This window comes from Jaculus jaculus, chromosome 20, assembly GCF_020740685.1.
Source record: "Jaculus jaculus isolate mJacJac1 chromosome 20, mJacJac1.mat.Y.cur, whole genome shotgun sequence".
Lineage (NCBI taxonomy): Eukaryota > Metazoa > Chordata > Mammalia > Rodentia > Dipodidae > Jaculus > Jaculus jaculus.
Window position 1 is genome coordinate 20,480,378 of NC_059121.1, and position 12,570 is coordinate 20,492,947.

Below are 12,570 nucleotides of genomic sequence, written 5' to 3' on the forward strand. Positions count from 1 at the left end.
CTCTATCTGTCTTTCTCTCTGTGTCTGTCGCTCTCAAATAAATAAATAAAAAATTTAAAAAAAAAAAAAGAAGTCAAAAATACGAATTGCCAAGCTTCCACGGCACAGATTTCTTGTTTCCACTTTCAGGAATGTGAATAAACTTTCAGCAACATGAGTCGAGAAATTTCAAGTGAAAACACCAAAATAAGTCTTAAAAGCTTGCAATTTAGAAACAAAGAGATGCCCTACTGTGACGGGGTTGTGGGGAATGATATTCTGCAGCGTATGCCTGCAGACAGGGTTTTGACAGAGATAGACACCGACCGTAACGGGCCAGTGAGTGCACCATTTGGACTGTGGTCTCAGCTAATTGCATTCCCCAAGTCCAGCACCTCAACCTCTCAGGCCATTGCGCTGGTAACAAGTACATACAGACAAAAAATCTTCTTCTAAAAGTGTCACAAGGCAATTACTGAAACATTTTAATATTTTATTCTCACTTATGTTTGCATAAATTTGACTGAAGCTCTGTGGGTTTAATTATGGGCCCCTCTACCCTAACCCCCCTTTCTACGGGTCTGTTCAGGCCAATTTCACGCTGCTGTTGGTTCTCTGTAGTACAGTATGAAATCAGGTGTTTTGATACTTGAAGCATTTTTCTTTCTGCACACAATTTCTTGGGCCATCTTGCACTTTTTGTGTGTCAATATAAATTTTAGGATTGACTTTTCTAGCTCTATAAACCAGGTCACGGGGATTTTGATGGCGAGCGCATTATGAGGTGGTTTGAATCAGATGTTCTCCATAATACTCCTGGGTTCCGGATGCTTGGTCCCCAACTGATGGCAACTCAGGAGCTGGAGCCTCGCTGGAGGAGGTGTTGCTGTTGGGGGGGAGGTACCTTGAGGTTTATCAGCCCCCCAGATTGCCAGTACTAGCTCAGATCCCTTTCCTGCTGCTGTTGTCCACCTGCTGTGGCAGAGGTGATGTCCACACTCTGCTCATGCCATGCTCCCCTCCCTCCCCCACCCGTGTAGAACCTTCCCCAACAGACTATTGGCCAAAATAAATCCTTCCCTACCACCAGCTGTTTGTTCTGGGGTTCTTTTATCTCAGCAATGTAATAATCATTTTTGGTAATATAGCCACTTTACTATATTCATTTTTAGTTGATATATTGAAATTTACCTGTCCAAAATTATCATTTTTTCCAGTATTTTAATTTTTATGTTGACTGCTTCTTTCATACCCTGAGTTGGCTTATTTTATGTAGCAATTGGCTTGTGGCCTCTCTAAATGCACTCAAGAGTTTGTTGGTACCATTCCCAATTTTACTGAGCATACATATAAACATCATTTTGAATGCTATGTGTGTAATTCCATCTAACACACTCTCAGTAGAATCCGTTATTGTGGAATTAGCAATTTTCATACAAGTCATTTTGCCTTGAATTTTCATATTTCTTATGGAAATATTTTAAATGTTAATGCCCAAGTGGGATAAAATTATAGCAGAGTTGTTCCAACTAAGTAGAGTTGTGGGGTAAGGAGAGATAGCTCAATGGTTAAAGGCATTTGGTTTCAAAGCCTGATGGCCTGGGTTCAATTGCCTAGTACCAACATAAAGCCAGGTGCACAAAGCGTGGTACATGGGTCTGGAGTTCATTTATGGCATGCCCATATTAACTCTCTCTCTCATAAATAAATATATTTTTTAAAGTTACAGGGGCTGGAGAGATGCCTTAGTGTTTAAGTGGTCTTGGAGGGAAAGTGGTGTTTAAGGGGATAACATTCCATTTGGGTACATCGCAGCCATGGGACCCCCTGGTCCAGGGAAAGCAGCTAAGTTTGCACCAGGAAGGCTCCCCACTTCAGGAAATGGAACAAAACTCTTACCTGCAGGGCCATTCATCCTTGGAAAGGAAGCTGGGTTTAGACCCAGGGTCTTGCAAAAGGAGCTGGGTTGCTACCCACAGGACGTGCTGGAGAAGAGTCCAGGTACCCAGCCCAGACAGTGGGAAAGTAACTTGACCTGGGCCTAATGGACCAGCAAACCTTGGGAAGGTACCTGGACTTGGACCTTGCAGGCCAGTGGCCCCTGGAAAGTTAGCTTGATTGGAGCCCAGTGGCCCAGAGGCTCTTGGGAATATGCCTTGATTTGAGCTCTGGAGGCCAGGAGGCCTCTGGAAGTTACCTGGGTTTGAAGCTAATACGCCAGAAGACTGAGCAAAGGCAACTGGGCCCAGCCCTTCTGAGCCTGTCCACCTTGTAAAGAGACTCGCATTTATGCCTACAGGACTACGGGCCTTGAGAAATGAGCTGAATCAGGGCCCATAGCACCAGGAGCCCTTGACATGGGAGATGGGGTTGGCCCAGGAAAACCCATGCCTCAGGAGGGCTAGGACCTGTATTTGCACTTATGGGGCCAGATACTCTCTTCATGGATGGACTTGTGCCCATGTTTCCAGAAGCCTGTGAGAAAGACGCTGTTGGTTCCTAAAAGACCTGCTGCTCTTAGAAAGGGGTTAATATATAGACCTTGAGGTCCAGCCATTCTTAAGTTAAGGCCAGATCCTGTACCCAAGAGGCCATCTGCTCTGGTGTCCAGATTTGGCCTCAGGTCCAGGCCACCAGCCCTTGGGTTGGGTCCAACATCTGGACACAATCTGCTTACTCATGTGTTAAGCCTCAGGCCTGGCCCTGGAAATATGCCTGACCTAGGAGAAGGATTTGTACCTAAAAAGCCTGATCTCAGATTGAAACTCTCAGTCCAGGGCCCAAGCCGATTGGCCTAGGATTGGGAGGACCATTCCCAGATAACAAGACACCCACCCTCAGGGTGGGGCCACATCCAGGACCCCTGGGGCCACCACCTCTGGGGTCAGGACTCACTCCCAAGAGACCACCTACTCTTGGGTTGGACATGGGACCTGGGCCTGGGAGACCTCCCAACCTGGGGGTAGACAGAGGACCTGGAAGAGAGCCTGTTCTAGGGTTTAGAGCTGGTCCTGGTCCTCATCCCAAGAGGCCACCTGGCCTTGGGAAAGAAACTGAACCAATGCTGGTGGAATTCATCCCTCTTGGAAAAGCAGCTGTGCTTGAGTCACGGGCACCAGCAGGAGAAGGTGCTGGATTTGAAGCTGCTGAGCCTGATGGAGTTGGACAGGAGTTGGGTTCCTTGGAAATGGGACCACATTTCCACCATGAGAACCTGCTGCCATAAGGAAGGGGTCCGAGCTCACGCACTGTGGATGGCCTGGGTTCATTACAGGACCCTCCCCCCCGTGCCCCCCAAAGTCCCAGGGAACTAGCCTGTAAAAAAAAGAAAGTGACGGAATGAGAACTGGGAAAGAGTGCAGAGTCCTCTAGTGGCCCCTCGCTTGGGCATAGATGGGTGTGGCTGTCATACCCACCCTCTGTGTCGTCTACCCTGATCTAGGCTCAGACAAAGATATGCACCCCATAGAAAACTGTACAGTTCTGACTCAAAAGTTTTTGTCTCCTCCAGCGGGTGGTATTCTGCAGATCCAGTCTCAGTGTCTCAAAGTGAGCACCCCAGGGAAGAGACCTTGGCCTTTAAGAGCCCTTAGCTGCTGGTTCGGCAAGGGTCTTTAAACAGAACACAGGGGCTGGTGAGATTGCTTAGTGGTTAAGGCAGTTGCCTGCAAAGCCAAAGGACCCAGGTTCGATTCCCCAGGACCCATGTTAGCCAGATGCACAAGGGGGCGCACGCATCTGGAGTTCGTTTGCAGTGGCTGGAGGCCCTGGCATGCCCATTCTCTCTCTCTCTCTCTCTCTCTCTCTCTCTCTCAATCTCTCTCTCTATCCCTCTTTCCCTGTCAAACAAATAAATAAATAAAAATAAAATGTTTAAACAGAACACAGCTTCCTGCCACAGCTCTGGCTGAGAGCCTAAGAAAAGAGGACTTTTCTGGCACTGCTCTTCCCTGTGAAGGTGAGACTGCTGCACAAGGCTTTTGTTCTCCTCTTCTCTTCTCTTCTCTTCTCTTCTCTTCTCTTCTCTTCTCTTCTCTTCTCTTCTCTTCTCTTCTCTTCTCTTCTCTCCTCTCCTCTCCTCTCCTCTCCTCTCCTCTCCTCTCCTCTCCTCTCCTCTCCTCTCCCCTCCCCTCCCCTTCTCTCTTTCTCTCTCTCCCTCTCTCTCTCTCTCTCTCTCTCTCTCTCTCTCTCTCTCTCTCCCTCTCTCTCTCTCATTTCTCCACTCCCTCCATCCCTCTCTGCATCTCTCAACATTACCCACTCCTGAAACTACCCCGCAGATTTTCTGCAACTTTCTTTTTCTCTTAAGTTGTGTTTCCTGACCCCATCTGGAAGGCAGTCCTGTAGAATAGACTGGAGACTGCTGCCTCCTATTCTGTTTTCCAACGTTGCCTTACTTTGTTGCAGAATCTGGTGCATTGCTCCACATACATACCCACCTCGGAGCATCACTGCTCTTCAACGACCCCACTTATTCCCCAGAGAGTCTATTAGTCTATGCCCAGGGTCGCCTGCTAACCTCCAATTCCTTCTTAAAAGCAGCTATTCATTTCCTCTCCAGTCTCATGCCTTGCATTTCATTACCTAGTCTCACTTACATTTTCTTCTTTAAGACTTCTCTGAAATATCATCTTCATGAAGTGTTACAATTGTTTTTTTTTTTAATTATTTGACAGAGAAAGAGGGAGGGAGTGGGAGAGAGACAGAGAGACAGAGAGAAAATGGGTGCACCAGGGCCTCCAGCCACTGCAAACGAACTCCAGGCACATGCACCCCCTTGTGCTTCTGGCTAACATGGGTCCTGGGGAATTGAACCTGGGTCCTTTGGCTTTGCAGGCAAATGCCTTCACTGCTAAGCCATCCCTGCAGCCTGAAGTGTTCCAATCATTTCATTCTGACCCATAGCTTTTGAATGGTATAAATAAACCTTCAAATTGTCAGGCAAATAATTTGCTCTTTTGCAAATAAACATAAATTTCACAGGAAATTTAAGTATACACGCATGTAAACAACATAATCCTTTCCATCCCTATGCCAGCCCATAGTTTCACTGTGGAGTAGAGGGTAATTTTTTTTTCCCCCTGACTCCAGATAAAATGTTGGATAGAGCTATGGATTTTCCTTGGCTTTGTACCAATTAAAGTCCTCCAGTCATTTGTAGTTGAAAGGATTATTTCATTTCATTAATTCAAATGCCCAGGCACATATAATAGCAAAAACTTCCAACTTCATTTTATGTTAAATCTCACCCTTTGACTTGCATGATGGTTACCTTGAGCCAGACACTTGCAGCTAAGAGCATGGAGAAAAATCGCTGTCTAGGGGTTTTGTTTTGTTTTGCTTTTTCACCTCTCAAATCCCCGGGGTTGACAAGGGAGAGGGAAGAAAGATGGACAATGCCTATCTAATTGATTTAGCTTGATGCATGAGCAACTCCCTCATTCTCTTCCTTCTTTTTTATTTAATTATTTTTTGTTTTTTGTTTTTATTTTATTTATTTGAGAGTGACAGACAGAGAGAGAAAGAGGCAGATAGAGAGAGAGAATGGGCACGCCAGGGCCTCCAGCCACTGAAAATGAACTCCCGACGCGTGCACCCCATTGTGCATCTGGCTAATGTGGGTCCTGGGGAATCGAGCCTCAAACTGGGGTCCTTAGGCTTCATAGGCAAGCGCTTAATCGCTAAGCCATCTCTCCAGCCCATTCTCCTCCTTCTTCCTCTCTCTCTCTTTCATAGGACCTCACTTCTTCTGATCCACTTGTCTCTGCCTCCCCACCCCCGCCCCCAGGGCTAAGATTGCAGACACCCACCTCTGCCCCTCCTAGCAGCCAAACCGAACTCCTTCTTGGAGGCCAGCTGGATTCTTCAGAGCTCCCTGATGCATCTCGTTTAGCTGATACCTCAAACTCCTCAGCAACTCCTCTCTCAGCAGTCCACCTACGGCCTCATACTTCAATGGCCTGCTTTGTCTCTGGAGAGTTCATTCCAGAAGGCTTGTTTGGTTTCTGCTCATGGTGGCATCCTTCTTGTCCCAGGCCCCTGATTTCCCCCAGTGGGGAGAATGCTGCCTTGCTCTTCCGCTGCCCTTCACGCATGGGATCAACCAGTCTCTCAATACTGTCTTCCGCTGTATCACTGACCATAACCTCGGTGACCATTCAGGTCCAGGGATACATACAACCTCTTCTCACTGGTCACCTTAAAACCGTTTCCTAGGTTGAAGGGAAAACAGAATAACCAGCACATGCCCCCAGCACTGGGGGTGAGTGGTGGACTCCCCGGACACAGAACTTCACAATGATTTTTCAGAAATCCAGAGCCTATCATATACAAAGAATTCTTTTTTTTTTATTTTTTTGTTCATTTTTATTTATTTATTTTTGAGAGTGACAGAGAAAGAAGCAGATAGGGAGAGAGAGAGAAAAAAAAAATGGGTGAGCCAGGGCTTCTAGCCACTGCAAACAAACTCCAGACGCGTGCGCCCCCTTGTGCATCTGGCTAACGTGGGTCCTGGGTAATCAAGCCTTGAACCAGGGTCCTTAGGCTTCACAGGCAAGTGCTTAACCACTAAGCCATCTCTCCAGCCCACAAAGAATTCTTTTATAATTTCCTTTTACTTACATTTATGAGTGGTCACCACATAAAAATATTTCTATAGGCTTTGGGCTGGAGAGATGGCTTAGCGGTTAAAGCACTTGCCTGCAAAGCCAAAGGATCCCAGTCGGATTCTCCAGGACCCACATAAGCCAGATGCACAAGGTGGCGCATGTGCCTGGAAGTTTTTGTTTGTTTGTTTGTTTGTTTGTTTGTTTGTTTGCAGAGGCTAGAGGCCCTGGCGCACCCATTCTCTCCCCCCCCCTCTCGCAAATAAATGAATAACTATACTAAATAAATATTTATATATAGGCTTCAACTAATCACACATTGCTTTCCTACAAATACAAAAAAGAAAACTAAAGTTTTCAGTCTCTTCTCATGGATTCTGTCTCTTCCATGTGGTGTGCTCCACCCCATGAGTCAGTTAATTTTCTCATAACTTCTATTCTTATTTGCTTCAGGATTTCGGACAATTAAAAGTTTTTCAGTCAATTGTAGTTGTGCGGACTGACCTAAAGTCTTTATCCAAAGAATTACATAGAAAATGTTAAGTGCTCAGAGCTCACCACATAAAAGAAGAACCAAAGCTAAAAGAGACACCGAAGTCATAAAGTTATTGTCACAGCAAGATGAAAGCAATAAATCTCTTGACTTCTAATATGTTAATCCATCCATAAATGATCCTCTTTCTTCTTGATATCTGTCTGTAAAAATAAAACCCTTGAAACCTTCATGACTTAACTGGGCAAAATCCAATCAGTACCACTTACAAGTCACACACTTAGATGATAACAGGCCCCGTAAGCTCTGCTCTGTTTCCTGTCCTTTTCAATCTCCTCCGTTATACCCCATCCCTACTGAGGGGGTCACCTCCAGGTTGTTTTTATATTTTCCGAATCTCTTAATTCATAAAGCAAGATATCCAAGGAGCATACAGGATTCTAAGAATAGCTTTTCTTTGATCTTCTCCATGGTTTTCCAAAAGATGTAGGAGCATTAGAATTATGAACAAAGCTGATGTGGAACAGCTGGATGCATGTGGCAGATCGAAGGGAGGGCGATGTGCCTTCGAGGGACTGTCGGACCACTTCTCTCTATAGCGAGTTGCCACTGGTCTCCACAAAATGCTTGTTGCTGTCTCAAAAAAGACTCTCCTCCGTCATCCTCACTTGCCACCAAAAAATGACCGGTCCAAGTCCCCACGACTTCCACTCATCTGTAGAAAGTAATAATTAATGTCACTTGGCTAGAGTCTAGCCAGTAGCCACAGGGAAGATTGCAATCATTTGCCACATTCGGGGTCATGTCTGCAATGGGATGAGGAGCAACAATCACCCGAACCTGCATTTCAAGCCCATCCATCTTGAACCCAAATAAACCTCGGTTATTCCCCAAAGGGCCCCTGACCCTCCCCTCACCAAGTGAAGGAAGTTGGAAAAGGCATGGTTACAAACAGGGCAACCCCAGCCCACGATGGAAGAGTCTGGAACACGGATTCATGTAGCTCATGGTATGTCCGTTCTCCTTGTCTAGTCTGAACACAACAATTCCATTTTCTAGTAAGTTGCTTCTGGGCTTCCTTGAACTTATCACTCGGTGATTCTATCGGAATCCAGCTCAAAATGTGAAGATCAAATCTCAGAGTCACTGAAGATCAGTTACTCCCTCTCCAACAAGGACCTGTATCATGTCAAAAGCTGATTTTCAAACAACGAAAGAATGTTGGAAGAATGGCTTAGTGGTTAAGGTGTTTGCCTGCAAAGCCAAAGGACCCTGGTTCAATTCCCCAGGACCCAGGTAATCCAGATGCACAAGGTGGTGCATGCATCTAGAGTTCGTTTGCAGTGGCTGGAGGCCCTGGTGCTCTCTGTCTCTGTTTCTCTGTCTCTGTCTCTCTCTCTCTCTCTCTCTCTCAAATAAATAGAACTTTAAGAAAAGACTGCTAGACCCAGGAATGTGTGTTACACCTATTGCACTGGCCCCTGACATAGGTCGCACACATGTGCCCCACCACTGACCTCTCTAACATATGATCAGCCATGTCTAGAGCCACTGCCACCACCTTCTGCACCAGAGGCAGCATCCCTTCCTTCTGAGTCCTTCTCAAACCTGGAACCCTTTGCTTCAAGCACAGTAACTTCCAAGACGCCAACATGGAATGCTTTGCCTTCCAAATCCATGGAAGCTGAAGTGGTTTGAATCATAGGTCACCCCACAACCCCCGTAAACTCACACATATTTAATGCTTGGTTCCCTGTTAGGGGGAATTTAAGAGGTGGAGCCTTGCTGAAGGAGGTGTGTTTCTTGGAATGGGTTTTGGGATGTTATAGCCCAGTTTCCCCTTCGCTGGAGATCAGCTCGCTCTTAATGCTTTCTTACAGCTGCGATGCCCGGCTTCTGCTCTGCCATCCTTATCCTGCCAGTGTGAAGGTTCCATGCTCGAGATTGTAAGCCAACATGAACCCTTGCCTCCCATCAGCTGCTTTGACTAGTGTGTCTTGTCCCAGCCACATGAAGCTAACTGCAACGGAAGCCTACCAGATGCTTGTGATGTGTGAACTGTGAGGATCTTTAGTGGTAAAATGTATAAACTATAATGATCTGCCTTTTATTTTAAAATGGATGCCTTGGTACATGATACCCATGGCCCCAGAAAAACCTGAGTACCACAGAGATATGCCACAAGGTACAGAAGAAGCAATGCCTTCCTACTAAAGGACTCCAGGCAGCTATGCTTGTAAGAAATCATTCAAACGCAGGGTAACTCATCCTTGAAGATGCCTAATTGTTACCATTATCACCCAGGACCTAACAGTGCACTTTGAAACCCTTCTATGACTCCAGTCAAGGATGTGATGCTGGAATGCTATCTCCTCTTTTCTCCACCTCCTTCTGGCCATAGAATTGCTCTGAATTCTAACAATGTTAAACCATAACAAGGGCTGGCCGGTTATGGGAGAGCCCACACCACCAGATGCTTAAAGCATTTGATCCTAGACTGTCCACACGGCCCACATGCATATGCCTGTCCCCCACACCACCCCTACCATGACGCTAGAGTTGCAGGCCCAAAGCCTGGAATGGAAATAAGATGGGATTTATAAAATTAAGCATGGTTTGGGCTGGAGAGATGGCTTAATGGTTAAGCGCTTGCCTATGAAGCCTAAGGAACCTGGTTCAAGGCTCGATTCCTGGGGAAATTCAAGCTTCCGAGCTCTAACCTAGAGAGTGAAGAGAGGAGCTCTGTGATAAGTGACAATGTGCCGTGGAACTATGAAAAAGAATTTAAACTATTTTCTCTTAGTTTTCAATATCTCCTGTGATGGTTTGAATCGGATGTCCCCTGTGAACTCATGTGTTCTGAATGCTTGGTCACCAGCTGGTTCAATTCCCCAGTACCCATGTAAAGCCAAATACACAAAGTGGCACATGCATCTGGAGTTTGTTTGCAGTGGCTAGCGGCGGCCCTGGAGTACCAATTCTGTCTCACTTCTCTCTCTCTCTCTCTCTCTCTCTCTCTCTCTCTCTCTCTCTCTCTCTCTTTTCTTGCAAATAAATAGTAAATTAAAAAATTTTAAAGAGATATCACTGGGTTGGAAAGAAGGCTTTGCAGCTAATGTGCTTGCCTGTGAAGGCTAAGGACCTGAATTCTCCAGGCCCTATGTTTAGCTATATGCACAAGGTAGTGCATGCATCTGGAGTTCATTTGCAGTGACTAGAGGCCCTGGAGCTCTCTCTCTCTCTCTCTCCTCTCTCTCTCTGTCCCTCTCTTCCACTCTTTCTCTCTCTGTCACAAATAAAAATAAATTTCCGAATAGAGCACATAAAAATTTTCAAAATCTAATTGGTTATCACATAAAAATCAGAGTGTTAAAGGTTAAGTAAAAAATTGGCAGGCAGAGATAAATCCTAAAGTATTTCAATAGCAAATTAGAAGCTAAAATTGGTCCCTTCTTAATAAATGCCATAACACTGAACGTTCTCATTTGTTTAATTTCTTATATTTGAAATTTCTGAATATAATACTAACACGCACAGATACATACACCACCACCATCTCCAAGAACATACACGTCCTTTTTACTATTGAGCAAGACCATGGGGGGGTGGGGGAGGACAAGGACTTTTGAAATTACAGAAGTTACTCAAGAGTTGATTTTAATGACTTTCAATAGTTATTTGGCGGGGGGGGGGGGGCTGCTGGCAAGATGACCAGTGGCTAAGGAGCTTGCCTGCAAAGATTAATGACCCGGGATCAGTTCCCCAGGACCCGCATAAAGTCAGATGCACAAAGTGGTACTTGCATTTAGCGCTTGTCTTCTGTAGCAATAGCCATTGTCCTCTCTCTCTCTCTCTCTCTCTTTCTCACTCTCTCTATCCTCCCACCCCTCTAGAAAAATAAATAGATAAAATATTTTTAAAACAGTAATACAGAGCTTACCCCGTACAAGCTCAGACACTTTAGAAAACTTTGTGGCTCAACATAGTAACCCCTGGCTTGATGAACAGCAAACGGATCACAGGGTTAGATGTCCATAGGCTAGGACTGATCCACAAATGTGTTTAGGTCTAGAAACCTAGAAAGAAAAAAAGGTCTAGAAACAAATTCCCCTTTTTAAAAAAAAAAAAAGTTATGGACTAGATTTTTGAACATTTAATAAATAGTTTCTACATAGGTATCCTGGAAAGAAAATACTTGTTTTGCATTAAAAATACAATAAAATAAGAGAACCAGGCATGGTGACATGCGCCTTTAATCCCAGCACTCAGGAGGCAGAGGTAGGAGGATCGCCGTGAGTTCGAGGCCACCCTGAAAGTGCATAGTGAATTCCAGGTCGGCCTGGGTGAGCGTGAGACCCTACCTCGAAAAGCCAAAAATAAAACAGCGATCTGGGAGCCGCGGTTTCTGATGTCACTGGGGAGCGCAAGAGAACCCGGGCCTCACCCGTGACTGTCAGTGCCGGGACTCCATGCGCAGAAGCCCCGCCGTGATCACAGCAAAGCCGTGTCTCTTTGGTGGTTGCAGTGAAACATTCTTGTGCGATACCCAGGCCCTAAGGTGCCACTTCCACACTTGCCCTGGTAAGTTGAGTTCCGAATCCACCTCAGCCGGCTGTCCACACTTGCGCAGGCTTGACGCTGGAGCCCAGGACAATTTCTGGTGCTCCTCATCCATCTTGGGCCCTCCACCACGGACCATTGCCCGAGACACCATCCTGTCACCCCTCACGGTGCTTCACGTCTCTTGCAGCCACAGTGGCCCAGGTGGGTGTGAGAAGTTTCGCCTCTATTCCCTTGTCCTCCTTTGTCCTTCATGTGTCGTGATGTCTCTGGTAAAACCTTACGGATCACTCTGGTTTTAGTAGAAGAAATGTTTAATCTTCAAAAAGAAGCAATTGTTTCTCGGGGATAGATATTATTCAAAAACAATGAGGATTTTTCCAGAAGGAGACAGGATATTTCATGGTACCCAATGCAGGCAATATAATAGGGCCTCAGGGACTGGAAGAATGCAAGGAAACAGAAAGATCATCATGTTCCGGGTTCAAAGGCTTTGCTCTACAGCCAAGCTTGCCTTGCTTCAGCAGACATTATTAAAAGGCCCAGACCTACTTCTATATTTGCTTGTGGTGCTTTGAATGTAAAATGTAATCCCATGGCCCTCATGTGTTTATAATTAGGCCTAATACTTAATTCCTACCTGATACACCCTTTGACAGGTGGAGCCTTGCTGGAGGAGAGGTCTTGCTGGGAGGCGGCCTTACTGTTTGAATGTGTGTCCCCCAGTAGACTCAGGTGTTTTTATTAGAATGCTTATCTTTTAGGCAGGCTTGGTGGCACACACCTTTAATCCCAGCACTCGGGAGGCAGAGGTAGGAGGATCGCTGTGAGTTCGAGGCCACCCTGAGAATACAGAGTGAATTCCAGGTCACCCTGGAACAGAGTGAGACCCTGCCTCGAAACACCAAACAACAACAACAACAAAAAGTTTTC

The 12,570-nt window shown here is 45.9% G+C and overlaps 1 pseudogene; it reads right to left on the reverse strand.

Moving 5' to 3' along the window:
* Nucleotides 1–1,759: 1,759 nt before the first annotated feature.
* On the reverse strand, nt 1,760–11,776 carry LOC123456304 (annotated as a pseudogene).
* Between the last annotated feature and the right edge of the window lie 794 nt (nt 11,777–12,570).